General features: G+C 45.6%; 1 protein-coding gene across 2 annotated transcripts in view; it reads left to right on the top strand.

The window, feature by feature from the left end:
* Positions 1-8779: 8779 nt before the first annotated feature.
* The window catches only part of PHRF1 (PHD and ring finger domains 1), a 429596-nt gene continuing 410883 nt past the window's right edge, over positions 8780-27492 (top strand). For both annotated transcript variants that reach the window (XM_078682828.1, XM_078682827.1), the window contains exon 1: positions 8780-9002. The gene's annotated coding sequence lies outside the window, so the exon portion shown is untranslated. The remainder of the gene's footprint in view (positions 9003-27492) is intronic.

Genomic DNA, 27492 nt, shown 5'->3' with positions numbered 1-27492 from the left:
CTGAGGGACTCCCCACTTCAGTGACATCGTTTTGGAACAGATAATATTTTCTTCTTCCTGAAATGAGCGTCTGTTCAGGAATGAGGTTAGCCATTTAAGTGCCAGACCTTTTATTCCCTTATCTGAGAGCCTTCTACTCAATATACAGTGATTCACCGTATCGAAGGCTGCGCTCAAATCTAGTAAGAGCAATGCCGCAGGCTTTCCCAATATCTGGTGACTGTTTTAACTCCTCTACCACTACCAACAGGGCAGTTTCGGTGCTATGTTGTGTCCTAAACCCTATGTGAGTGGTCGAGGCAGTGGTTAGTCTCCAGGAATTCTGTTAAGCTCTTGTTGACGTGTTTTTCCAATAACTTGCCAGCATATGGCAGTAAAGAGATCGGGCAGTAATTTTCTGGTAGTAATTGGTCCGCATTGGCCTTTTTAGCTGTGGTTTTATCACGGTATGTTTCCAAACCGTTGGAACTGTGCCTGTTTCTAAAGATTGATTCATAATCTTTATTAGAGCGGTCGTGACAATAGGTGCTACTGTTTTGAGGATATGAGGGGGTGCTGGGTCTAAGGGTGCACCTGACTTCACTGTGTCTAGTAGGGATTCTAGGTCCTTTTGTTCCATGTTTGGAAAGTTAGTGATGACCTGTTGTAAGGGTACACCTACATATTCTTCCTCCTTCTCTATTGATTGGTCTCCGTCTGTTCTAAAGCCACTGTAAATGTCCGTCACCTTCGAGAGGAAGTATGAACCTAGGGTATTACACCTGTCCTCTGATGACTTGGATGGGCCACTGTCGGTAGGTGGGTTGGTCAGTGACTTAATTATTGAGAACAGTTCTCTTGCGGAGTTCTGTGACCCCCTAATTTCCTCCTCAAAAAACTTGGCTTGACTCATTTTGATGTCATGATATTTCCTAATAGCCACTTTATACTTTGTTTTCAGTGTGTGATCATAACACTTTCTCCACTCTCTTTCCATCTTTTTACACTCTTATTTTTGTTCCAATAACTGAGAGTTAAACCATCCTTCTGCTTTGGTTCTAGTTCTATGGTTGTGAATAGTCATAGGTGCTACTATGTCTAGACAGTGTGTGATCCAGGATTCCCATCGTGAGTAGGCTTCTTCAACTGACCCTGGTGTCTCTGATTGTGAATTTACTGTGCCTGTAAGAATATCCCCCAATTGTCTGGGTTAATCTTATCCCAGCGTCTTTTCATTACCTCATTCTTCAGGGTGGTGTTTCTATGCTCAGTTCCTAACTTTTGTGACTTAAAAGGTATGAAATAGTGGTCTGACCAAGGCACTGGTACAGGGGAGGCGACCGTGAGATCGGGTTCATTGGAGATTACTACATCCAAGATGTGGCCTTTAATATGTGTAGCTGTTTCTACCAGCTGAACCAATTGTAAAATCTCTATGTCTGATAGTAATCTCTTTATACTTGGATTGCTTTTATCCTCCATATAAAGATTCAGGTCTCCAAGTATTGTAATATGAGTTTTTTTGAGTAGCAGACTAGCCATTGCATTAGATACCTCTTCTAAAAATACCCCGTAGGGGCCTGGTGGTCGATAGATTAATAGGCCTGAGATCGTAAAGGTTGGAGACAAATGTATTGCGAATTGGAGGCATTCATTTCACAATTTTTCTCCTTGAGTGAATTATATCTATGCACATCTTCTGTGCAATACCTTAGTCTCACAATTTTTTCAGGGGTCCTGGTCCCTGGTCCCACACGTCCGGGTCGCCATTGTTCTTTTATCCTCTTTTGCCCTGGAGTATCGTTCGACTGGACCGCTAACACATTACTCACAATATGACGTCCTTGTCAGAACGCAGGTTTTGGCCCAAGTCTCCCTCCGCACAAACGGGAGCACCCAGGGCGGACCAGGGAGCCAAGGGCAGGTAGGGAATTACAATATAGTAATAAAGTGTAAGTAAAACAGTATTTAAAATTTAGGGCCGCTGTAGACACCACTGTTGACACACCACTGCTGACACACCACTGCTGACACACCATTGCTGACACACAACTGTTGACATGCCGCTGCTGACACACCACTGCTGACACACCACTGCTGACACGCTGCTGCTGACACGCCACTGCTGACACAACTCTGCTGACACACCACTGCTGACACACCACTGCTGACATGCCGCTGCAGACACCACTGCTGACACACCACTGCTGACACATTGCTGCTGACATGCCACTGCTGTCACCACTGCTGACATGCCGCTGCTGACACACCACTGCTGACATGCCGCTGCTGACACAACGCTGCTGACACCACTGCTGACACACCACTGCTGACACATCGCTGCTGACACACCACTGCTAACACATCACTGCTGACACACCGCTGCTGACACGCCGCTGCTGACATGCCGCTGCTGACACGCCGCTGCTGACACCACTGCTGACATGCCACTGCTGACACATCGCTGCTGACACTCTGCTGCTGACACCACTGATGACACACCGCTGCTGACACACCACTGCTGACATGCCGCTGCTGACACGACACTTCTGACATGCCGCTGGTGACAAGCCGCTGCTGACACACCGCTGCTGACACCACTGCTGACATGACACTGCTGACATGCCACTGCTGACACATCGCTGCTGACACCACTGCTGCCACACCACTGCTGACACACCGCTGCTGACACGCCACTGCTGACACCACTGCTGACACACCACTGCTGACACACCGCTGCTGACACACTGCCTCTGACACACCGCTGCTGACACATCACTGCTGAAACATCAGTACTGACGCATCACTGCTGACGCCACTGCTGAAACATCGCTGCTGACACTCTGCTGCTGACACCACTGCTGACATGCCGCTGTTGACACAACACTTCTGACATGCCACTGCTGACAGGCCTCTGCTGATACACCGCTGCTGACACACCACTGCTGAAACATCACTGCTGACACATCGCTGATGACACCCCTCTTTTGACACACCACTGCTGACACATCGCTACTGACGGCACTGCTGACAGACCACTGCTGATACATCACTGCTGACCCCTTCTGTGCACCCCACTGCTGACACGCCACTGTTGTCCACTTTACTGCTGACACACCACCGCTGTGCACTTCACTGCTGACACACCACTGCTGACACACCACTGCTGGCACACCACTGCTGTGCAATTCACTGCTGACACACCACTGCTAACACACCACAGCTGTGTGCCCCAGTGACGAAGGCATAATTGAATGCATCCAAATTTGGAAGAGGTTGGCATGCACCGAACAGACCCACATCATCTGAAGGAGTCAGGGCAAGGAGGACGGTGTAAGAAGCTGCCAACACAGCTACGATAGGAGGAACATTAGACAGGTGCATGAAAGAGAAGGACAAAATCCATTTGACCCCAAAGCGGAGTCACGCGGGCGGGGGATAAGAAGGTGGGTGCAACTAGAAGAAGTGGAGTAGGAGGAGGCAAGAGCTCTGATGTAAAGAAACAACTAGCTCCGTAGAGCAGATGGATGACACGAGGTGCTATCGGGTGGATGCGGCTTTGCAGAGCAGATTAAGGCTGCTCAGTCCTCACTAAGGATAGTCGCAGGTGCAGGTAGAAGTGATGTTTGGCAAGGATTGTAATGGGAGAGGACATGGGAGAGTTACACGAATAGAACAAGCATTAAAAATGCAATAGGTCTCGCCTTTGATTAAATTATAGCCATTTGCTTTGCTAATGGTATTGTATAGCAAAGCAAATGGCTTTAACTTAATGAAAGGCGATACCTACTGCATTTTTAATGCTTGTTTGGATTTAGTGGCCTGAAGCACCTTCATGCGGTCAGCAAACTCCAAAAAGAAAATCATGGTACCTCTGGGTCTGAATGAAGTAGATGAGGAGGATGGATGGTTTCCTAGTATATGAGCTTACTGAATGTTTAAAGATGTAGTTGATGGCATATCTAAAAACGGTGGTATCCAAGAAGCGAAGAAATCAATAGGATTGCGTTCATCAAGACCCTACGGCAGGACATAAATACGTAGATTATTGCGTATAATTCTATTTTCCATATCTTCAGTGTGACGCTTTAGAAGAGTAATCTTCCTCTCCAAGGACACTTTTTTTTTACTTTCTTCATCCTGGATATCCCTTACTCTCTGTTTAAACAGAGGTCACTCTTGTAGCGTCCTCCCCAGACTGGGTACCTGCCAATAAGTACGCCACTAACAGAGCAGAGTATTACATGTCTTCATTTGCGCGTGTGTAACTGCAAACTCAACATTCTAAACCAGTCTTCATTGCAATAAGCTTTAACACTTACGTCACTATCAGGAGTAAAAAGCGTTCCATAATTTCTAACTTGCAAGACACTACATCCTCCCTCTATTTAATAAACAAATCAAACATTTTTACAAAATAGATGTTTAAAAACATGTACAATTAAGTCTCTTCAATGAATCTTTTTGGCGCATTAATTGTTCGACCTGATATTGTTCTTGGAAACTGGGAACTATCACCGCTGTCTAAGAACTGTATAAATGGTGTAGAGGCAACAGCAGTCACTGAGGTTTCAGGCCCAGGCTCTTCTTCAACAGTTAGATCTGATGAGCGATTAGTTATGTGCCTAAAATGAGAAGAATCTCTGGTAACAGACTTCCCAGGGCGCCGAGAAGTCACCATGTGTCCCTGAAAGACACCACTTGAAAAGGTTCTGCATCAAATGGAGCATCAGAGTTTCTTCTCTGCATCTGCCATACGAGCAATGGGTCTCCTTTCTTAAATACAATATTTTTTGCATGTCGTCTTTTGTCGATATCTGTATTTGAGACATGGCAAGGAGTAAAAGATTTACAAGATGAGGCAAGTGATGACGAAAAAGACACATGGTTAAAAGCAGGTTGCAGATAGAGAGAGGAAGATGAAATTTGGGTTTACAAAGATGACAGACCAGTTATGCCAGATAGCATGATTGCTGACATGGCTCGAATGTATCATGGTCCAGGACACATTGGAAGAGACTCAATGATTAGGTTATTTAGGCAAACATGGTACAATCCAAAGTTCAGACTAATTGCAGAATCTTTTTGTCAAAGATGCCTGATCTGCCAGCAGATCAACCCAAACAGAAAAACAGTTGTGAGCATGGGGACCATAGGACGGGAGGGTGGTGCTTTTACGAGATTACAGATGGATTTCACTGACATGCCACCCCATAACAAATTGAGATATGTTCTGGTGATTATCTGTCTGTTTTCAAGATGGGTGGAAGCGTTCAAAACACGTCATAATGATTCGGTTACTGTGGCTAAATTGCTTTTAAGGGAAATCATACCAAGGACGGTTTTCCAGTGACAGTCGAGACTGATCGTGGAACACATTTTGAAAACAGATTGTTAAAATTGGTTTGTGAAGCACTGAACATAAAGCAAAAGCTCCATTGTGCTTACAGACCAGAAGCATCAGGTGTTGTTGAGCAAGTGAATGGCACAATCAAAAATAGAATAGCTAAAATGTGTCTAGCTACAGGACTGAAGTGGACTGACGCACTTCCACTTGTTTTGATGTCTTTGAGAAGTACTCCAGATAAAAAGACAGGTTTAAGCCCACATGAGATACTTATGGGCAGAGTCATGAGACAAGCTTTTGTGCCAGTTGGTAAAATAATGAGTATTAATGATAGCGTCATTTTGGAATATTGCAAGAGCCTTTCTGACGTCGTGACTTTTGTGTTCCATCAGGTGGGAACTGAAGTGTTAACGAGAGAGAAGGAACAAGCTCATGATCTGTTACCAGGAGACTGGGTGAGAACAAAAGTTCACCGGAGAAAAAACTGCCTAGTACAGAGGTGGCAAAAGGCAAGACAGGTGATACTTGTCACAACAAATGCAGTAAAGTGCAGAGGTTTGAAAAGGTGGATTCATGCTAGTCACACCATTCGTGTAGCTCCACCTGAAAATCCTGATGAAGATTATACTACAGCTGATTCAGATTCTGAAGAAGAACCTGAAAGAGATCCAGATTCTGAAGATCGACAAGAAGGTCGACATCTGGAAAATTCAATTGCGAATGAGGCGTTGAATGAAGATATGGAAGAAATTGTGATACAAGACTCTGAAGATGATGAAGATCTTCTAGAAAAAGAAGCAGAAAAAGAGTCTGATCAAGTGGTGATTCAAGATCAGGAGAGTACTGAAAAGCAGATTGGAAGCTCTGAAGGCAGGAACAAAAATTCTGAAACTGGGAAGTTGGAAGCAATTGAAGAAGAAGAAGAAGACGAAATTCCGAGTACCAGCTATAAGGATGATGTTCCTAACAGAGTGAAACTGCCGAGTAAAGAAGTACCTGAATCTAGAATTGAAATTTCAGAAAGTGATACAGATGAAAGTGATGATGAATACAAACTGAAAAGTTCAAGAAAAAGAGCTTGGAGAGCAGAGTGTAATATAACTTAACCAAAGAAGAAAATATCAAGGAAAGGAGATGATTGGCCTGATGAACATGAAAGTCTAAAGTTTAAATTAGTAAACAGATCAAAGGAGCAGGTTAACGAGATCTCAAGTCAAAAAGGAGACTCCGATAAGAAAAATCAAGCAGGAAAGAAAATAGAAGTGATTAGCAGTAGAGCAAAAAGAGTAGTAAAGCCTAACCAGAAGTACAAGTCCCCTGAGTGGACTTACATCATCATCCCACCAGTGGTGGAGGTGAATAGCAGTAGTCAGGAAGACTTAGATGACACAAGTGACAATGATTGATTTTGTTTTCATATAAAGTTGAAATTTGCACTTGGCATAAGGCTGAAGAAATTGTGTTAGGTGACGCAAGGTCGAAGAAATTGTGTTAGCTGGAAAAACACATTGATGTAAGACGCAAGGTCAAAGAAAAGCTGTTAGAAAGTAGGGTTTTCTTTAAAAAAAAAAGTAAAACAGGGGGGTATAAATTATAAATATTAGTAATTTTTAAATTTTTGAAGTTTTTTGTAAGGCTCTTGTTTCAGAGTAAAGATGCCTACTACTAACAATAATTTGAGATGTTCTATCTTAAAGAGATGTTGCAAAATGTCTTCTATATGTGTGATTTTAATAGTTTTGGTTTGGTTAATTTTAGCTGTCATTTTTCCTTTTGGCATCGATAAGGAAGAGTATAAGACTAATATGACTAGTAAAATAGTGACTAAACAAGATAACAATATTGTAGTAGGCAAGTCTAACAGAGTTATTCAGCACAAACCAGAGATCCACCAAGATAGATCTGTTGGTGATTTTTCTAGTAATACTTTTTCAAGACTTTTATCTGAATATGTTAAGGTTATGGATGTTAAAGATTGTTACATTTGTGTGAAACTACCCGCTTCTGTTTCTGAGGGGGTCACTTATAATATGCTTCCCCTTACTTATGGCATCACATGCAGCGTTATAGCAAGTCTATTTTATCAGACAGGTCGCTTGGAATATTATTACTCTAATTATGACGAACTTTTTGCTAATTTAAAAGTTGATAAGAGCTTGAATAAACATCTAAACAGATGAGGGAATTGTTCATTGTAACTAATGAACTTACTTATGAGTATGCTTTTAGAAATAATTTAACATGTAAATTGAGATTGTGAATAGTTCTGTTTAATTAGGTCACATGATTCAGTCGCCCAAAAATTGTCTTGTTAGTATATGGGCCTTGTGAGTGTTTTATGATAAATGGTGAGTATTGTGGAGTTGGGTAGCGTTGGTGAGACAGTTTTTCCTTAGGGGCGCTGGATCAAAGGATACTTCAAGGATTTCATATAATGCTTGGTGGAACTTGTTAAGTCATCATAGTGGGCTTGGTCATGCCTTTGCCACCACTGTACCTTTACAAATCAAAAAAGACTTGTTATGGTTACCTTTGACTGATTTTCTTTCTAGACATGTTCCCTGAATTTTACCTTACTTTTACCTTTTACTCCCTTATCTTTTAATGATGTTTATTATTGCATTTCATTTATATTTCCTTATAGCATTTGTTAGGTATTGAATTTGTATTCTTAGTTACCCTTGTTTTCTTCTTCCCCTTTCCCCTTTCTTTCTTTCTCTTTCTATTTCCCCTCCCCAAAAACAAAATACCTTTAAAAGCTGTGCTTCTTGGTACAGTTTATATTTCCCTTTTAGGGATTGTATTGCAATTTGTTACATTTGAATACTCTTTTATCTCTTTTTATTGTCACTGGTTTTTGTAATGATGTTTTACTTCATATATCTTATTTAATTAAGCTTTCTAAGCTTAAAAGAAGATAGATCACTAGCATGAAAAGCAAACCCTAAGGATTATCATAGTAGTCCTACAAGTGATGTGATAGAAAACTAAACGTCTCGTTTTTCCTGGTACATTTAAGAATAATTAGTTGCAAAACAAATGTAAGCAACCTGCTAATTCACTCTTCTTATCCGTTATAAATAACGATAAGCATTAATCACTCGGGAAAGGTTCCTTTAAACCACAGCTCCCCCAACTGCAAATATTCCAACATGGACGCCACGTTATCGAATTCGTTTCTGGCATATCTGCTGTGTTTCAACAGGATGCTTATATAAAAGAGTGCGCAAGATAGACATAGAAAATAGACTATCGAGGTGACGAAACCATGGAAACCACCATGGAAGCGACCACCGAAGGCCTCGAAATCTCCCGAGGCGGTGAACAGATAGTAACGATGTAGACGTCACAAGCCAAAGCGAAATTTACATAATCTGTGCCTTACATCCTCGCGTAAAGAGTGTAGGTAGGGAAAAGAAGACAGCTATGACGTTTATAGCCAGGACATGACCCGGAAGCAGTTATGCGGCTGCTTCCTGAGAACATCACGCCAGCGCGCCCCTGCCTCCTTGCTGCCTTTTGCAGGATTTGTTGTTCTCTCCAGGTGACAGGAAAGCGGCTTTTTGAGTGAAAGTGAGACCCTGTTAAAAGGACTTGTGACCCCGACTCCCCGTTTTTAAACTACCACTAGGCGAATCTGGATTAGGCTGGGAAAGGTGTACCGAGCGGATTTTTGGTGAGTGCGGGCTAGTGATGTCCTACTAGTACTAGTATGTCATGTCTGCTTTGGGGAAAACGACTGTTTCTTTACAGTTTGGGATGATATCGGGAGTCGGATGTCTCCACTCTATTTTTGGATGAGCTGAACTGAGACGGTGAACGAGGTGCATTTTTGAGTATCATAGGTAACTTAACTACCATACCCGTTACGTGCCACTTATTAGATGCTGCTGGTTTTGAACATTGTCTTGTAAGCCCTACCTCCGTTTAAAGAGGGCAGTGATATGAGCCTCGAGCATGGCAAAGCTTTGTGTTCGGAATCGCCTGTGTAAACTTAAACGTTGGGTTACCTAAGTGATTACTCGTTGTCACTTTTTTTTGTTGTCATTTAAGGCAGTGGCAAATGCATTTCAGCAGCGGCAGACTATATAGCCGTGTCTGCCTCTGCTGAAATGTATTTGCCACCTTTTCATCGACATTCATATAAAAGGCATGGACCGTGCCAAGCCTTGAAACCCATTTCCAGGGGTATTGTGCCGTGAAGTGAAAATGAGCAAGATCGGCAAGTGTTAGAAACTCCTATTCAGGAAACATTATCTTTCACTACACCGAAGAGTATTGGGTTTGGCTGTCTTACTTGAACCGGTCCCATCGCCTGCAACCATCAAAACGGTGCCGGTTTATTGCCTAGCCTACCTTGATGTTTATGCAGTAAATCCTGATGACGATGTAAAGTGTCCTTTTCCCAACTTTAAGTTGTATCACTGTCCCATCCTGTAAAGCTAGGAAAACAAAGGTTTGAGGAGCACAGTAAGATTTCTTTACAACACCTAGGCAATCTTTTAGTATTTTTACAACTTCTTGAATGATAGTAAAAGGCCCCATACAACACAAGTCAATCTCTAGAGCATGTTATTTTTCATCTTGTTTTAAGTTTCAATTTCTTTGCATCATAAATAGACAATTCCAAAAGTGTGCAGCAGCCAAATGCGCAACAGCCTACGGGTTTCGTCTCTTTTATTTTCTGATGGGACGAAATGCGTAGGCTTTGCACATTTGGCTTTGACACAATTTAGGAATTGTCTATTTATGATGCAAAAAAATAGAAAATTAAAACACGATGAAAAATAACATGCTCTAGAGTTTGACTTGTGTTGTATGGGGTATTTTACTGTCATTCTAGAAGTTGTAAAATTACTAACAAATTGCCTAAGTTGTAAAGAAATCTTACTGTGCTCATCAAACCTTTGTTTTCCTATGTTTAAAGTTTTTTTTTTTTCGGTTGACCCAAAGAGATGAGCACAAATGGTAATAATAGGGATAAACTGTGTGCAGGTGAAGTCTAGGCCATAACCGGAGAGTGTGCACTACCATCCTGTAAAACTTTTTTTCACCCCGTGCTTTAGGTCTTGATGCACTGTATCCAGAACTAAAATGAATAGGTTAATATGTGGCAGTGTTTTTTTTCATTTCGTTGCATTTTCTATTCTAGCTGCACAAAGCAGAAAGCTGGCATTGCTCTCGTTGCCTAAAAGAAATGTTGAGATTTGTGTGGAATTCTGATGGTGTTGTGCTCAGGCTGTTGTGATTTTCCTAGATCGCTGACAAATCTACAGTGGTTCCCCTGTGGTACAGACAAACCAAGAGGTTGTCGCTCATACAATCAAGGCTTGGTCAATTTGAAAACGTTTGTTACTCCTACAGTCAGGAAGTTGGTCAATTTTGAAAAGTTTATCAATTAATCGAAGTAGTGGATCTGTTTCCTTTAGTGTCTAGGCAGTCATACCAGCCTTTGCAGGAACTGAAAGAATGGTTTGTTTATATGGACTCAAGAAATTGTGTTGTTTATATATTATATAATAATGACAAGTATGTAGCATCGGTAATCAGACAGCCACATATTTGTCCAAAGGAGAAAAGGGGCAATATCTATTAGATCCTCTAGATAATACAGCCCTAGCTCTTGATGACAAAAAATGTGGGGGCACTTTTTGGGGTCATCAATAGCCTTTTTATAAATTTGTTTTCTAGGACCTGTAAATTGCGGCTTTTGTGATAACTCCACACTCCTGCCCCATAAGATGCAACAGATAGGCATTTGGCTTTGTAAAGGGTAACCAGCTTTGTCACCGACTTGTGGCCTAGTTTGCAGGCAAAGCGGAATAACCCCTCCACAACCTGGTTAGTATGGTGTACCCTTGCTGTGATAAGAGAATCCCAATTCATAGTGTTATTAAAATGTTCCCTAAATATGTAAAATTGGACACCTTATCGATAGTCCTACCCCTTACGACACCATTTCTTGTTTTAGTTGATTTGGGGCCACACACCATATTATGATTTAATAAAATTGACTTTTAAGTCCAGTGCTGACATAAAATCTGTAAAAGCATTGAGTGATTTTTGGGGGCAGTTCGCTGTCAAAGCCATTTGCACGGTGTCGTCCGCATATGATAACAGCTAAAATGCACCCCTGCCGGACACTTTCTGTGGAGACAATTGGCCTGGTCTTTGCCCTCCCGAGGGCCATATCTTATGACAACAGTGGTGGAAGCATGAAGCTTACGCAGAAGGGTGATGAGAGCTTCTTCAATACCCATTTCCTCATAATTTCTCCTGATTGACAGTGTCAAAGTCACTAGACAAGTCCATGAAGGCCAGGTGGCTAGAACCCCTCCAGGCCTTCATGTACTTGCCCATAATCTGGGACAAATTGAGGCACTGTTCTATGGTGCTCCCTGTGTTGCTCGCCCAGGTCTCAAAATGTGCAAGGACAACCCTCCCCAAAACCTTTATAGTGGCGTCAATAAGGAAGATTGGCCTATAACAGGCGGAGTCGCTCCTGTTGTCCTTTTTTAGGTCTCGCTCAACGTTGCAGCGCATGCGCTGCTAGCTGGCGAGAGATATTGTAAATGGCTGTCGACACCGTTTATGCTAAACAATGGCCTGCCATTGGAAATGAGGGTTTTTAGCTGCTTCCCTATCGCCTTTTGGTCCAGCCCTTCTGGACTGGATCGCCTGCTTCACGGCTGTCGTGAAGCAATTTCTTAGCTTTATGAGGCTGTTATATAAACAAGCTGTGAGATCCAGTCCTGATGGGCCGTCCCAATGGGCCGTCCCAAAAGGAGACAGGCCGCAGCGGGTTTATTTTTGTATCGCACTTTCACTTAAAGTGAAAGCGCGATGCAAAATAAACAGCGGGAATGGCGAGTGCTTGTTTTCAGAGTCAACGAGTATTAGGGGGAAAGAGGCTGGTCTGTGTAATAGCAGTGAAAAGAATGATGGGCTAGACAGTCCATATGTGAAATTTCGTCTCTGAAGTGTCTGTTGTGTTCGTGGTTTGAAGTTGAGTTGTCTGTTTTCCGAGACGAGAAGCTATAGTTACTGTCTGAAACCCGTCTTTAAAAGTGGGCGTGGGTGTTTGATACATTATTTTATGTATGACGCACTGTTTATTTTATCACTTTTTTTTAGACACAAATCTGATGTATGGTACATGATACATGTCCATAAAGAAATGCACCCTTTAGTCTTGCTCGCAGTGAGCAGGTGGCAGAAAAAGGGCATAATTTTAGTGGTAGCCCATATATATTTCATGCATGGGAAAGCCGAGATTTCTTGGTGTTCTGTTCCATGGTAGTGAGCAGTTTTTAACAACAAGGTACTTGTATTTCCTTTGAACTCCTTTTCTGTGAAGCAACAGAAGCAAACAATGTTTAAACTGGTGTGTGCTGAACCTGGAATCCTCCCCCGAATGCACCGTATTATATTTGATGTGGCGTTTCCCACGCCTCACCTTTAATCAATCTACTAGTAACTTTGTGTTGCGTGCTGTGATTGGTTAAACTGCATTGGTGTGATGGGTTAAACTGCATTTGTGTGTGTTGACACAATTTGAATAGGGGTTCTCTACTGTGATTTTTGTGCTTTGTTTTAGGCGTGAGAAGGCACACGCAAGTCGGTATGTCTGTCTTGTGCAACTGCTTACTACGTCTGCTTGAGACGGGACTCCGATAACAGCACGTTACTCATCCCAGCAGCATGACAAATAGGCACACGTGCTCTAATTGTGCTGCTTGGTAGACAAAGTGATGTCATTGCCTCTCCTTCTGAGGAGTAGGGAGCAGTACAGATGTGCCACACCAGAGTTTTCGGTGCGCGCCAGGCGCGTCGTTCACAGAATCTGCCAGACAATTTCTTCTTGGAAAGCACTTAAAGCAAAATATGAAATGCTTCTCGTTTGAGGGCTGTTTTAACACAAGGCTTGGAGATCCCAGCCATTCGTCAATTCGATTAAATAAATCCTTTAAAGGGCAATCGCAGTCCAGTTTTGTTTTTGTCACCAGTGCGTTACTCTGGGTAGAAATATTGGTCTTAATGGAAAGCTTTACCACTATCGCAAAGAACCATATAATAGCCTACGTGATGTTTTTACGATGTATTCCGCTGGTCATTCAAAAATGAAAAAGCAGGGCTTTTTCTTAAAAACAGTATTTCCTAACCCACTTTGCACTTATATTTCTCAGAGAAGCAACTTCAGCAATGGTGGCCGAACTACAAATTCCGATTTACTCACCTGTTATCAGGAGTGACCTCAGTGCTGCAACTTTAAGCCAGTTGGCCTTTAGACAGACTTCATTTCGTCTCTCCTCGTTGTCTCTTCCCCTATCCTCCCTCTCTCACCTTCCTTGTCCCCTCACCTCTACGCTCCATTTATTTTGCCCTCCATGTTCATTAAATGTTTCCCATTAAGACCTAGCTACTTGGCCAAAGCCCGATGGAGCTACCTGATAGCTATTGGGGAGATAGTTTTTGGGACTTCCCCCTCGACCGTCACCTACCCAGCCGGACTTTAGGCAGACTTTCCTTCGTCTTTATGCCGTATCTCCCTCCCACCCCTTTACTCTTACCCCCTTCCCCTCTACACTTCACTTATCTCGTTTTCTATGCTCTTGTAATTGTTTGTCTAGCAACTGATGTAAATTGGAACTGATGTAATCTTGTAATTTTGTGGAACCTCATGTAAAGCGCTCTGATACCTCCGGGTCTAGCAAGCGCTATATAAAACTCTTAAAATAAAAATAAAAAATAAATAAAAATGACATTCATTTATTTTTAATTAATCCGGGCAGGAGATAATAATTACTGCCTACGCCTTAGATCGAACCCTGTTCACCAGCTCCAAAGGCGGCAGCCTTGGATGTTTAGCCACCTCCTCGGTTAAAGACAATATTCTTTTTTAGGGGGTTTATCGGCTTCCCTCACCGAATCACCCTCCCACCCTTCACCCCTTCCTCCCTTTTGGTTCTCTGAGCTCCCCCAGGAGCGCATGGAAAGTGTGCTCCCTTCATTAAACAGATGTGTACAAAAACGCTTTCACTTTAAATTTAAAGAGCCTCTGATCCGGAGTATCACTTCCAGAGCCCCACCCTGCCAGCCCTCACAACATCCACACACCACGCATTAGATGAGGTACATTTTATTGCTTTCTGCCATCCTGTGATTTGGGAATGATCGCTTGGGTATTTTTAACTAAGAGTCGTGTGCACACTTTTTTTGTTCTTGTTTGTTTTTAACTGCAGGCTGTTTTTCCTTGTTCACACATGGCTGGTCACCTGGAGCAGCTCGTGTGTCTTGATTTAAAACCAGCCGATGACTACTTTCAACACACTAAGCTTAAAGATTCACCCCTGCTCTTCATGGAAAACTACAGCATTTGCATTTTTTTTAATTTAAACATTGCCAGCAGAGAAGAAAACTAAACTTCACACAACTGTTTCTTGGTGAATCCCACGTGCTGGAGAAATTAAATATCAATAAAGTTATGGTTGCAGTACGGTTAAACCTGCACAAACAAACCGCATATAGCGAGACACAGAGGCATTGAACACACACTCTATCCAAGAAGACACACAGCTTAGGTACCCGGCATCACAATAGAGAGCTTTCTAGTCTCATGATAACTCTCTTACAGAAACAATTTAGACCGCACAGCTATCTCTCAGGTTAGCCAGGTTTTACTTACACCACTCAACCCCCATCCGAGGCACCCTGTTCCAGTTCTGGGCTGTTACTTAACCATCAATTGCATTCTCCATTCTGTAGTCTTGTTTGCTTCAATTGTATTCATTTGATTATGAAGGATAAAATACCCTGATTAGTAGAGGAAAAAGCCCAGCTGTGATATCATGTCTTGGAAGACATGGAACCATATGGACACCTTGTTGGTACAACCATTAGGTTTAAGAGAGGTGGGTTATAGCTCATGTTTCACAAAGACCCATACGACAGGCTACATCATCCCACATAAGACACAGAACTTGGCTTTAGACAGCAGGGCTTTCTCACAAGTTACTCAAATTTTACATGTGTTTGCTTTAGACAGAGCTATCTTTCAGGTGAAACTGAACATACAGGCTTTGGCAATAGACAGCATATCTAACAGGGACCAGGTACACTCACTGGGACGCGAAGTGACACACTGTACAGGACGGTTGGATCACATCAACACTGGTTCCGTTCACATTGTTAGTGTTCATGGGGATTCTAGCTGTTCCGGGCTTGGACGCCGGAGAATTAAGAGAGGCTGGCAAAGTGAAGTCAGGGAGCTCGTTGATGGACTGAGGCCAGACGTGCAGCAGGTAAATCGTTTGTCAGAGGGGCAGTGTATTGTCCGAGAGACCTCACAAACGAAATGCTGTTCAGGTCTCCTGCTCAGTACCCTAATTGTCAGAGTGGTGGCGCCCCCGGAAAAGACAGGGTTCCTTGTCCCTTAAAAATGTAAGGCGGCAGCACCCTAGTGGCAGAGTTACGGTGCACGGGAGGGAGTGATGCATGGGGCCAGCACCGATGCCCGTGATGCACTGTACAGACCGGGTGGCCCTTGTTGGCATATGTCCGCTCACTAGCAATGCTCCCGGTCATGGGGTCTTCCAGTTGGCTCGTGCCCGTGGCCAGTTTACGGGTAGGGGGAGGCAAACCACAGAAGAGATGGGGAGCCTGTCTGCGGACGAAAAACGGTATGTCCAGCAGGTAAGTTCTGTGCCATAGATGAGGTACCGGCAGCACCTCTTAACATGACGGGTGGACCCCAGTTTACTCAGTGGGCTGCGCTGTTTCCTCCAGGTCGGGTGATCTCCCCAGCGTGGCTGAGCAGAAGTGCTGATATCATCGTTTAAGTTGCCGCACCCTGCAGTTACCGGTGTGCCCATGACTATGGTCGGAAACAAGGGATCTGGTGGGTCCAGCACACACTGGGCATCGGGAAGCCGTGTCCTCTGTCTCGTTCCCTCCGATTGTGGCCAACCCTGTTCTTATAATAGTTGATGTGTACAGTTGTTTGTATTATTGTTACTTGGGACACATGAGATGTGACGTCTCTGCTAGACAAGACCCCTTATCAGTACTTAGCTGACCCGACGTGTAAGTACAAGAGTGGACTTGCCCGCCTCGCCGCTGTTTCTTGTTGCTTCGTTTTTGCACTCCAGGAAGCGGTGTCTGTGAATGTCCTCTAATATTCCTCCGCATCGACCCTGCCAAGGTCCACCACCTGACTGTTGCCATTCATTCCTGGCAGAGCGCTTCACGCTAACTTTAAACAAGCATTTGCAATGCAATAGGGCTCGCATTTGGGAATCTTTCAGCTACTGGCATTGTAAATGACAAAGCTTTTATCTACCTGTTGATTTTCAAAACAGATCAATAAAAGTTATGGTCATTTACAATGCCATTACCTTCAAATTTCGCAAATGCGAGACCTATCGCATTGCAAATGCTTGTTCTACACAGGTTGTTGGGATAGGGTCGATCTCCACTGCTTTGAAAACGTTAGTTAGCAGGGGTGCCCAGAGGTTGAAATTGTTTTTAAACAGGTCTAGTGGGACCCCATCAGGCCTGGGGCTTTCAAACCAATTCCCTTTGCAAAAGCCTTCTCAACCTCGACCACTGTGAGGGATGCGCTTAATTGGGAGGCCAAGGTTAAATCTAGTGGCAAATCCCTGCTTTTCTCCTCAAACAGGATTCCATTTTTGAGTTAAATATGGCCCAAAAATGGGATTCCCAAGCTTCCCCCAGAATCAGTGAATCCACGCGCCTAACTTCGCCTGAAAATAGGGGGCGATTAATGACGTCCCAGAAACATTTAGTGTCTTTGAGAGCACTGGCTCTCTCCAAATCTTCCCAGGCTGATCGCCTCAGTTCTTCTTTCCTTTGGTTGATAGTGCTTTTGTAAGTCTGTCTTACGCTTTTAATTTGGATTCTGTCACGGGTGTTCGCATGTAGAGCAATTTTAAGGTTCTTTTGAGCTCTAGAACACTAGGTGTTAAACCACCAAATCTCCTGGCGTTCCCTTTTCTGTATGGATCTGGCTAGACATTAAGCTACATCTACACAGACCAATTCAAAATCCCGAACCACTTCATCAAGGGGCTAAACATGTTTGAGGCATCTCAAAATAGGGTCTAAATTTGCCTTGACGGTTTTCTCAAATTAAGTAGGGTTTATTTTGCCCCATGTCAATCTTACCCCTTTATTGCGATTATAGTAACTAGGGCGACCATCACCTTTCCCTTCCTGGGTTATTATACTGAAGGAAACGGTGAGGGGATTTTGGTCACTGGCATTTTTGGTTTGCACTCAGCCAGTTCTATTTCCTTAATAATTGCCCCTACCACCTTTTTGAAGGAAGCCGTCCAAGGTAGCGTCAGTGGTTTTAACAACAGGTGTGGCTTTCCCTTTTTCCATGTTAAAATGTGCCGTATATGTACACAGCTAGGGAAAATTAAAGCTATTCCCTTCACACAGCTCCTCCGTCCTAGAACTTGACGCCTCTAACCCAATGAGGCGAGAGAAACCAAGAGGGTAGACCCAGCCCAGCCTCCTCTGAGCTCTGACGGGCGTGGATTGGCCCGCCTGAGCACTTCTTAAGCACCTCCAGCTGGTGTCACTGTGTAGTTCCTCTCTCTGGGAGTATATCCCTTCAGCCTATGCTGTGCCTCAGCAGCCTGAGGCTCTACCTTCAGGGTCAGGTCCAAGAGATGCAGTTCCTGCCATCGCTCCGCATTTTATTTATTCTTGCTCCACTTCCGGGGGGTTCCGCTCATCAAGGGGGGGGCCTGGTGCCACGAGGCGATCACGCCACTTACCGCCACACCACGAGGCCTCAGTCTCCCCCTGTCACCGCCGCCAAACACAGTGCGGCCGTCACTCTCGGTGAGGTCTGCGTGCAAGATGGAATTATGCACAATTATATCCTCGCCATTCATAAAAATTTAATCTTGAAATGACTCTTAGTTGTTCAAATCTTTTTCTTATTTTTATCCAATAAATATAGTCTTTCCTACACCCAGAGGCAGGTGAAGAATAACAATAGGAAAACGGGGGGAGGCGAAAAGAGGGAAAGGGGGCGGGGAAGGGAGGAATAGGATGTTTGGGGTTTTCACCCAGGAAGTGTGGACCCCCTCATCAGAAGTTTACGCCATAGCCGCATATTTGGTGTCAGCAGGCTGGGTCCTATAGTGCAATGTACCCACGCCAATCGGTTGTGTATTGTTGGTCCAGCATGGCTCACACCCTGTAAACTGGATTACTCGCAGGAAAGTGAAATCACAAAAGTCTTGTTCCAAAAATTGGATGCATAGACCTCACTTTTTGTCAAATTGTGGCAACGTATTTTCAAGGGAAGCAGTAAGCTTTTCCATCGCTATGATCCACAGTTTGTGTCCAGTCTGCATGGGACAGCAATGTGTCTGCCACATTTGGCTGTGATGAACTGTTTAGCCGCACAGAAAGTCCCTGTTATTGCCTTGCCTTTGTTAGAATGTAGAGTGTAGGCCAGAGCGTTGGGATATCCCTGGAGGACGTAACTGGGAAGACATGGGATGTCCATTTCAAAAAATGACATTAATGGCTTTCAGCACTTACTCCCAGTACCGTGTGAGCTTGGGACAGTGCCAGAGGAGAGATGTCAGTGGGCCTATGTGTTTGCAGTTGTACCAGCAGTGGGCCTATGTGTTTGCAGTTGTACCAGCAGTCACCTGAACTGTTAGGTTTCCATTTCACCATTCTAGCTGGTGTGAAGTACCAATAGTGTGTTAGCTAAAGCATTACTTCTTTTCCCAAGGCACAGAAAGAGGAGCAGTGTGTTGTATGTATGATATCAGCCCGTTCCTTGGGGGTGAAGTGGTAGCCCAGATCTGCTTTCCACTGCCTCTAGCAAAGGAATTTGATTTAGTCCGAAACCTTTTTAAGAAACTGGAAGATGTCCTAGAATAGACCATTCTGATTTTTCTGGTGTTAAACTGCTTCTCAAAATCTGTGAGTTGTATGCTGGTGTGGGGTTGGATTGCAAGTTGAGGGGCCCACTGCCCGATGGCGATGTAATGCCAGGGACCCTACTCTGCCGGAAATTCCTACTACGATTGAGAGAAAGTGCATGAGGTTGTTGTGATTGAAGAGATTGCCAATTCATTTGCAGTTGGCCTCTTGTCCGTTATGAAAGTCGGGGCATGACAATTCTGGTGGAAAGAGAGGTTGCAGATGACATGAGGGGGTAGGATAGGTGGACAGGCCCTTAGTGACCATGACATAATCTCATGCCTCAACGGTTCCTCGCATAACCGATGATATGCAGACTCCTGGGGGGTCACTGATTTTTGGGGAGCCAGGGAGCTTTCTGGTTGTAAAACGCCTGCTATGGCTTGGTCAGTGAAGCACCAGTGTTTATTGGTAAGGGGCCTATTCATTCCACAATGAACCACAGTTGAGAGGCAAGGCAGTAGTACTGTAGATGGGGGATGCACAAGCTTCCCTTTGCTATTGATAAATAAGCCCCCTCCACCATGTGCGTTTTCTTACCTTTCCACACAAAAGCTTCAGAAGAGCTGGTTATGAGGAATGGGATTGGGTAAAAGCTATCATAAATATAGTTTGCTCACAGAGCGATTTTGTGCACCTGAAGGCCCACGGTCAGCCCTTTGATCTGCGAGTCAGCCGTATTCACTCAGCCAATGGATCCATATATAGAGCAAAGGGAAGGGGGAAAATTGTGGATCGATCTGGTGCATGTACCTGGCTACTGCAAAGCCCTGCGAGAATAGGCCATTGGCTCTCACCTGGGCTATGGGACTAGAGTAGGTCCACAGTATCCAGGTTTTGAATCACATGCTCAAACTCGCTCTGTCTAGTATTTGCCTCAGGGAAGGGTAGTGCTTGCAAACAAATGTCTTCTCTGTCAGTCGACATGTGAAGTGCTGGAACGCTAGAGCTGGTAGTCTTATCTGTTAGGTGTTGTTGCCACAACCCTGTTCCACTATAAATCCTGGCTGATCCAGTTGTATGAAGCCATGGATGTATGGGTTCAGGCGATCAACCGGTATGACTCTGACGAGTTTGGTGTCAACATTTATCAGGGGTATTGGTTGGTAGGAGGAGCGTAACCTGGGATGCTTCCCAAGTTTGGGATCACTGTGATCATTGCTTCCCACATCGGTTGAGTGAGACAGGGCGTTTCAACAAAGGATTTATGAAGGCATGTGAGGATAGGTGCCAGTTGGGTGCTTACTAGTTTATAGATGCCATGGGTGAACCTGTCCTGTCCTAAAGCCGTACCAGGTTGGAGCCGGGGAGAGGCCGAGAGGATCTCATGTATGCAAATTTCAACCTGCAACACAAGTTCTTTCCATGCTGGCAAATGTGTGTTATGAGTCGCGCAGAGTGATGCCTTAGCCTTTTGGAGGTCCACCTCCTCTGCTGATTGAATGCCAACATTGAAGTGTTCAAATGCCTGTGCTATATCTGCATCATTGTTGTTGTGCGGCAATCTCTTTTCAGGAATCCTGCACTCCTTCTCCAGTGGATCCTGGCCCTCAATCTGTAGGCGAGGAGCTGCCCTGCTTTATTGGCCTTTGCACAATTTTTCAGTTTAGTGCAGAATAGGACAAACTCAGCCCTGTCCATATCTAAGATTTTGAGCTGGTTCCGTGCGAGAGTCAATTGTCTTCGCAGTCTGTGTACCAATTTCTTTTGAGTGCCTCCTCCAAGGCTCTCACCTGTTTTTCTAGGTCGGAATGTTTGTCTGTCAATGCCTTAGTAAGTCTCGCAGAGAGCGCTACTAGTGCCCGTCTAACTTGTCCCTGCAGTGTTTCCCATAATGGAGAGATGTGGGTTCCAGGGGTGTTGTTCATTTGAAAGAATCATTGGATCACCCTCAATGACCGCCTTCAGAAAGTTAGAAGTTTGTTGTTGAGTTGCAACGTTCTATTGGGAGTGGTTGACCCCGGTGCTTGGAAGGAGCTCATAATTGGGGTGGGGTCAGATATTGCCAGAATTTCTACATCTGCTTGGGTGGTGGCTGCTAGAAGATGCAGAGAGGTTAGAAAGTAATCAGTCTAAGCTCATGTCTGGTGAGAAACTGAAAAAAATAAAGCTCCCATAGGTGGTGGTCAGCGCACTAAACATCCATTAGGCCTACATCATTTAACCATTGTAGGCCTTCTGGTATGAAACTCCATGACTGGCCTGTTCTCTGGGCCTATCTATCCAGAGATGTATTTGAAACAATATTGAAGTTCCCACCCACTACAATATCACTGTCTGTGGCTGAAGTGAAAAGGCCTAGTGCATTAAGGATTAACTCTTCTTGGCAATAATTGTGAGCATATAGAGTGTCCAATGTAAAAGTGTAATTATTCAGGGAGATACTTAAGGAGAGGAACCTTCTGGTCACCTCCATCTGTGTTTGGAGGACTTGTTCCTGAAACTTACTAACTAATAAAATCTCCACCCCAGCTTTTTTTCCACACCCAGAGGAGAAGTATTGTCTATTGCAGTGATACCCAAAGTACAACCCAGGGGCTGCTTGCGGCCCTCTTGACCTTTACATGCTCCCCCCCCCCCCCCCCCCAGGTGAACAGCCGCACGAGCTGCTGCTTAGTTACTGAGGACTAATATTCAGAATTTGTTTTAAAATAAACAAGCAAGCAGTTATTTACCTGCGAATAAAAGCTTGCCCTTTTATTAAATATTCATTTAGATCTCTTTACACAATCCCTGCCCCACCCACACCTCCTACCGCCATCCTGCTGGCATCAGTGTGGCCCTCTGTCACACCACAGACTGTATTTTTTGGAACCTCTTCAAATGTTTGTGAGTACCCGTGGTCTATTGAAACTGGATCACAGTCTCCTCAAGTCTTTTATAAGATGTGTTTCCTACAGGAAGCAGATGTTGCAATTGGATTCTTTGAGAATAGAGTGGGATGCTAGGCATTTTGTGGGGGCATTGCGCCCATGGACATTTAAGCTCCGTATTTTAACCATGGGGGTGGTTGCAGGGAAGTGTCTTGGCAGTGTGGTATGTGGTGGCAGTGGGCGACCAAGAGCAGCATAGGTCTTTTCGAGCCCCTAAAGTGGCTTGCATGCTAGGAGGTTGGACCCTGGGTGAGGGATGATAAACTAAGTAACAAGCATTTACAATGCAATGGTTTCGCCTTTGGAAAAGTTCGAGCTATTGGCATTGCTTATGACATTTTTTTTTTAACTTATAAATAAATAGCATTGTTGCTACAAAAAAAAACTAACAAGGGATGGTCCTTTGTCCGTTTGTATGAACATCTCTTTCTGTCTGATGATATGCTGAGTGCTATAGGGCCTGTGTTTTGCAGTGTCTTGTCCTTTCTTTGTGGGTTGCAGTGGCTTGAGGTGAGTGGTCCTTTCTTTGTGTTACCCCTACCGCTAATTGGGTGGTCTTAGGTTCCATAGTTTGATAAAATCATAAAATGGTGGGGCTTGTGCTGTATATCGGTTTGACCGTCTAGGTCCCTTTTATGATCCCCTTCCTCAGTCTATCCCGGAGCGCTGCTCTGGGTGCCCCTCCACCGCCAGCTCATGAGTGAAGATCATATCAATGAACAAATGTTAAAGAGCAGCGCGAAAGTTGAATAAACCGAGTGCTACACCACATCGGTTATTCAGCGTGTTGACCTCCTCGTGCAAGCGGGGGCACAGCAGACCTATAATTGCAGCTCAGAAGTATGTGTGGGGCCAGGGAATGGAAGGGGTCGCTAGAGCAGTGTCATTCGTGACGGTAGCCCGCACTGATGTTGCATGCAGCTGGGTCCTCGGCGACGGTCGGGACTGCTCCTGTGTTACGATCCTCTGTGCGGGGGGGGTCACCCGGGTGCTTTGGGGAACGGATGCGCGGGCAGTGGTGTAAAGTGGCCCTCATCCTCATGCCAAGCAGCCGTGGCTGGCATCTCGGGCAAGGTGGGCACAGGGGCTTCTGTGCGGCCCGTGCAGTGAGCACCACACAGTGGGGTTTTCTTTAATGGGTTTATTTGTTGTTTTCATCAAGAGCGGCGCCTCGGTGCTCTTGTGACACCGGATACACAGGGGTGAAAGATTTTCACCTCTGCTGGAGACCCTTGTGAGCTGGGACTGCAGCGCCCTCTAGAGTCCTGGCACAGATGGCAGCTGTGTGCAGGGAGGGTGCGGGTAAGGGCGTCGAGGCGCCCTCTCTCTGCTCGGCAGGTTGGCACCCCGGGGCGCGCCGCCGGACTCTAACTGACCAATATGAAACTCAGAGCGGGCTCCACTGGACACTGGTTTCTAGGAGCTACATCGTCCTATGGCCTCTGGCTGGACAGTGCGAGCGTCCCCCGGACCCTTCCTCGGGGTAAAGTGTTCAACGGAGGACAACAGTTTGTACCCCCTCCCGCCAAAAAATCCACCCCAGACGACGCTGGTTAGACACTTAAGAAGCGTCGACTTAGGACCCCCCCACACCCCCGCCCGCCCCCACCCTCGCTGTGACCCCCTCCCAGCCGCGGGTCGCTGCCAATCACCAGCATCGTTATTTACAACAAGGGGTGGTGATGGACAGAGTCTCTGAATTAAGCAGAGTACTCTCACCCAGTCAAGAGATCAGGGCAAGATCCAACACCGTTTTTTAGCTCATTGCACCATCCCAGTTTCAGAACCTGGCTGTATGCAAATTAGTCTGTCCCTGGCCCAGTGCATCATGGGAACAGGGCAGACCAGACTACAAAAGCCAATTCTTACACTGGGAAGGAAACAAGCTTCCGGGGACCGGTTTCTGCCATTTCAGGCGTCTTCGGCCCGGCTTGCTTCCTGATGGTGCAATGAGCAAGGGACTCACATCTGAGTATACCCTTCCACGCTTAGGGTGGACAAAATTATTTACAACAAGGGGTGGTGATGGACAGAGTCTCTGAATTAAGCAGAGTACTCTCACCCTGTCAAGAGATCAGGGCAAGATCCAACACTGTTTTTTAGCTCATTGCACCATCCCAGTTTCAGAACCTGGCTGTATGCAAATTAGTCTGTCCCTGGCCCAGTGCATCATGGGAACAGGGCAGACCAGACTACAAAAGCCAATTCTTACACTGGGAAGGAAACAAGCTTCCGGGGACCGGTTTCTGCCATTTCAGGCGTCTTCGGCCCGGCTTGCTTGAATCCTGATGGTGCAATGAGCAAGGGACTCACATCTGAGTATACCCTTCCACGCTTAGGGTGGACAAAATTATTTACAACAAGGGGTGGTGATGGACAGAGTCTCTGAATTAAGCAGAGTACTCTCACCCAGTCAAGAGATCAGGGCAAGATCCAACACCGTTTTTTAGCTCATTGCACCATCCCAGTTTCAGAACCTGGCTGTATGCAAATTAGGGCACTCTTATGTCGCTCTGTTTGATGACGGGTTTAGCAGCTACTGTGACATTATTCACCGGACGCCCCCTTTATTATAAGGACAATATGTCGAGGCCTGCGCCCCCTCCCACACCGGCTCGTTTCTGCAGGGGGGCTGCGCCCACTGGCCGAAGATGGCGAGGTGTATTTGCCATGCTGATGGCTGGCAGAGACGGGCACATTCCGCAGGCCTGGCACCCGGAGCGGACTCTCCCGGGAGGCCAGGCCTGTCCACGAGACCTAGTTTCGGGTGTGGCTACCACCGGTGCGGCAGGTGCAGTGCACCGGGGCCCAGAGCCCTGAGGGGCCCCTTGAACCGCGATAGTTGCCATATTTCACTGGTCCAACAGAGGCCACAGGGCTCACTTTCCTTGCTTGCACTGAGGCCCTCGCTTCCTTGCTTTGCCACTGTCTGGTTCTTGTATGTGCAGTGTCCACACACATGGAGGTATCATGCTACACGCGAGAGGGCCTGTACGACCTGCTGCCGTCCTTCCGCCTTGCCAGGGCGAGCTGGCATATGAGCATGCGCACTTCAGAAGGGGTGCCAGCTGCTTGTGCAGAGGTGCAGCCGCCCGTGCCAGCCTAGCACATCACGAGAGGCGCGAGATCAGAAGGGGTGGGGGATGTGCCAGCCGGAAGTGCTGCCTCAGCTTAAAAAGTACAAATCCTGCAAAACTAAAGTGTGTGTGTGTGTGACACTCCTGGCTCTGTTTAAGCCTGCCTTAGGACGTCTCAATAAATATACACAAATACTTTTATGATTACATGCACCGAGTTTATTTGCACATGTGTGTGTGTGTGTGTGTGTGTTTGTGCATGTATGTGCCCCTTGCATATGTTCATGTGCTTCCGTGTGTGTGCGTGCTTGTTTTTGGTTATATGTTGAGTTGGATTGTGTGTTTAGTATGGGCGTCCACGTTTGTATGTGTCTGAACACTTTTTAGTCTGTGTGTGCAAGGAGCGTGTATGTGTTTGTGCCTGTATGTATGTTTGTTTGTACGCATGTGTCTGTGTGCACACTTTCTTTTGTGTGTCTGTGAGCACGTGTTTGTGTTCTTGTGTGTTTGGGCGCGTGTGTTTGTGTGGGGGAGCAGGTGTGTGTATTGCCCCCACACTCCAAGTAGCACAATATTGCTTACACCCGCACACTGAGGCTAGAAGTTGTGAGTGTTTCTACCTCCGCCATCTTCTCCTCACGCCCTAGCGCTTCGTCTGAGGGGAGCGCTCAGGCAGCGCTGCCTGCCGCCTGTGAACCAATATTCAGCCTTAAAAGTCTCCTGTCTGCAGATGAAATATTAAATACCCGAGCTGTGTGTCATGGCGCTTTTATTCCTACCTGGCTTGATGTGCGAGCAGGGCCTGTTAGTGCCACATGGACAGGCCGAGGGAAAGACACGGAAGCGGGAGGGGGGGGCGGGGAAGACACGGAAGCGGGGCGGGGGGGGGGGGCATCCCAGCGAAGACTCCTCTCTGACTCACGGAGAGGACAATCGCGCAGCCCATTCCTAAAAAATACACTTTGAAACTGACCAAAACAAGGCGACCAAAAAAAAAAAAAATAGGAACCGCCCACCGCCGCAATGACGACGTGAAAGAGGCGGAGAGGGAAAAAATGTCGGGAACGCCCCCGAATCTGGTCCGTGAATGACGGACAGATCTCTGTTCCAATGGCTAGCCTCCATTTATGGAGCTAGCCAATGGGACAGGGGGGCGTATTCAAGAGTCCCTAACTGAAGATTAGAGATTTCTCTGGGGGCGGAGCTTACGCTCCGTGCCCCAGGCGAAACCTAAAAACAAGTAACTCAATCTCTCCCACCATGAGAGTCTTAAATTTGTCTTGTACGGGGGTCATGTCATTGGGCATTGTGGCAAAGAATTAATTAAAGGGATATGCTGACTCTGCTGACATGGGCTCAGTGGTCTCTCCGAATTTGTCAGCAGCCTCGGCCCACTGTGGGGCCTACGCCCAACGTTGTCGTAGCAGGGGAGTTGGAACTTCATGGAAGATATCCTGTGTGGTAGTCTGCAGGGCTACGTGGCTGGGTACTCATTGGATTTCTTGCTCCTGGGCAGCGTTGTGGTCCTGGAGCTGGTGGAGCAGCATCATGTGTTCTCTGCGGCTCTCATCTGCTGTTGGTATGTGAGCGTTCTTCCTGGACAGGCTTTAGGCCTGTCTGCCAGACGCCTGGTGTGTCGGGGAGAGAAGGAACTAGGCGTTTGAGTGCTCTGAGGTGTCTCCTAGAACCAGAATGGTCCGTGCATGGTGCAAATCGTGTGAGTTTGTTTGTTTATTTCACACAACAAGGGTATGCCCATTTATATTTAATCCCTTTATCACGCAGAAAGGTGGTGGCTCTGCTGACGAGTAGTGGGGGACAGTTTCTTGTATAGTTGCACATTTACATATTCACAAAGAATTATACCATGGTCCTGGACTGCTTCCATTATAGCCGTCATCTTCCTATATTGATGAGACATGTTAGAATATTCTGCTGCATGCCTGGAGTGTTGATAGCGTCCTGCTCTGTGTGTGGGTATTCTATAATGATGTCTTTGGGAGGATTTGTCTGAAAAATCAGGTAACAAAGGGCCCTGGCACCCAATTTCAGCTTGAAGGGGAACGCCTTTAATCCTAATGTTTGATCTGGAAGATCTAATTTTTAGATCTTCTACGTGGATTTGCAACTTTGTGTTTGGTTTATGTAGCTCAACCAGTTCACATCTGTAGTTGTCCTCATCTTCCTTAGTGTTGCTACCGTTTTCAAGGGCCGGCACCCGCTTTTCAATCTTGATGTCCTT

This window comes from Lissotriton helveticus, chromosome 3_1, assembly GCF_964261635.1.
Source record: "Lissotriton helveticus chromosome 3_1, aLisHel1.1, whole genome shotgun sequence".
Classification (NCBI taxonomy): Eukaryota; Metazoa; Chordata; class Amphibia; order Caudata; family Salamandridae; genus Lissotriton; species Lissotriton helveticus.
This window is presented reverse-complemented; position numbering and strand designations above follow the sequence as displayed.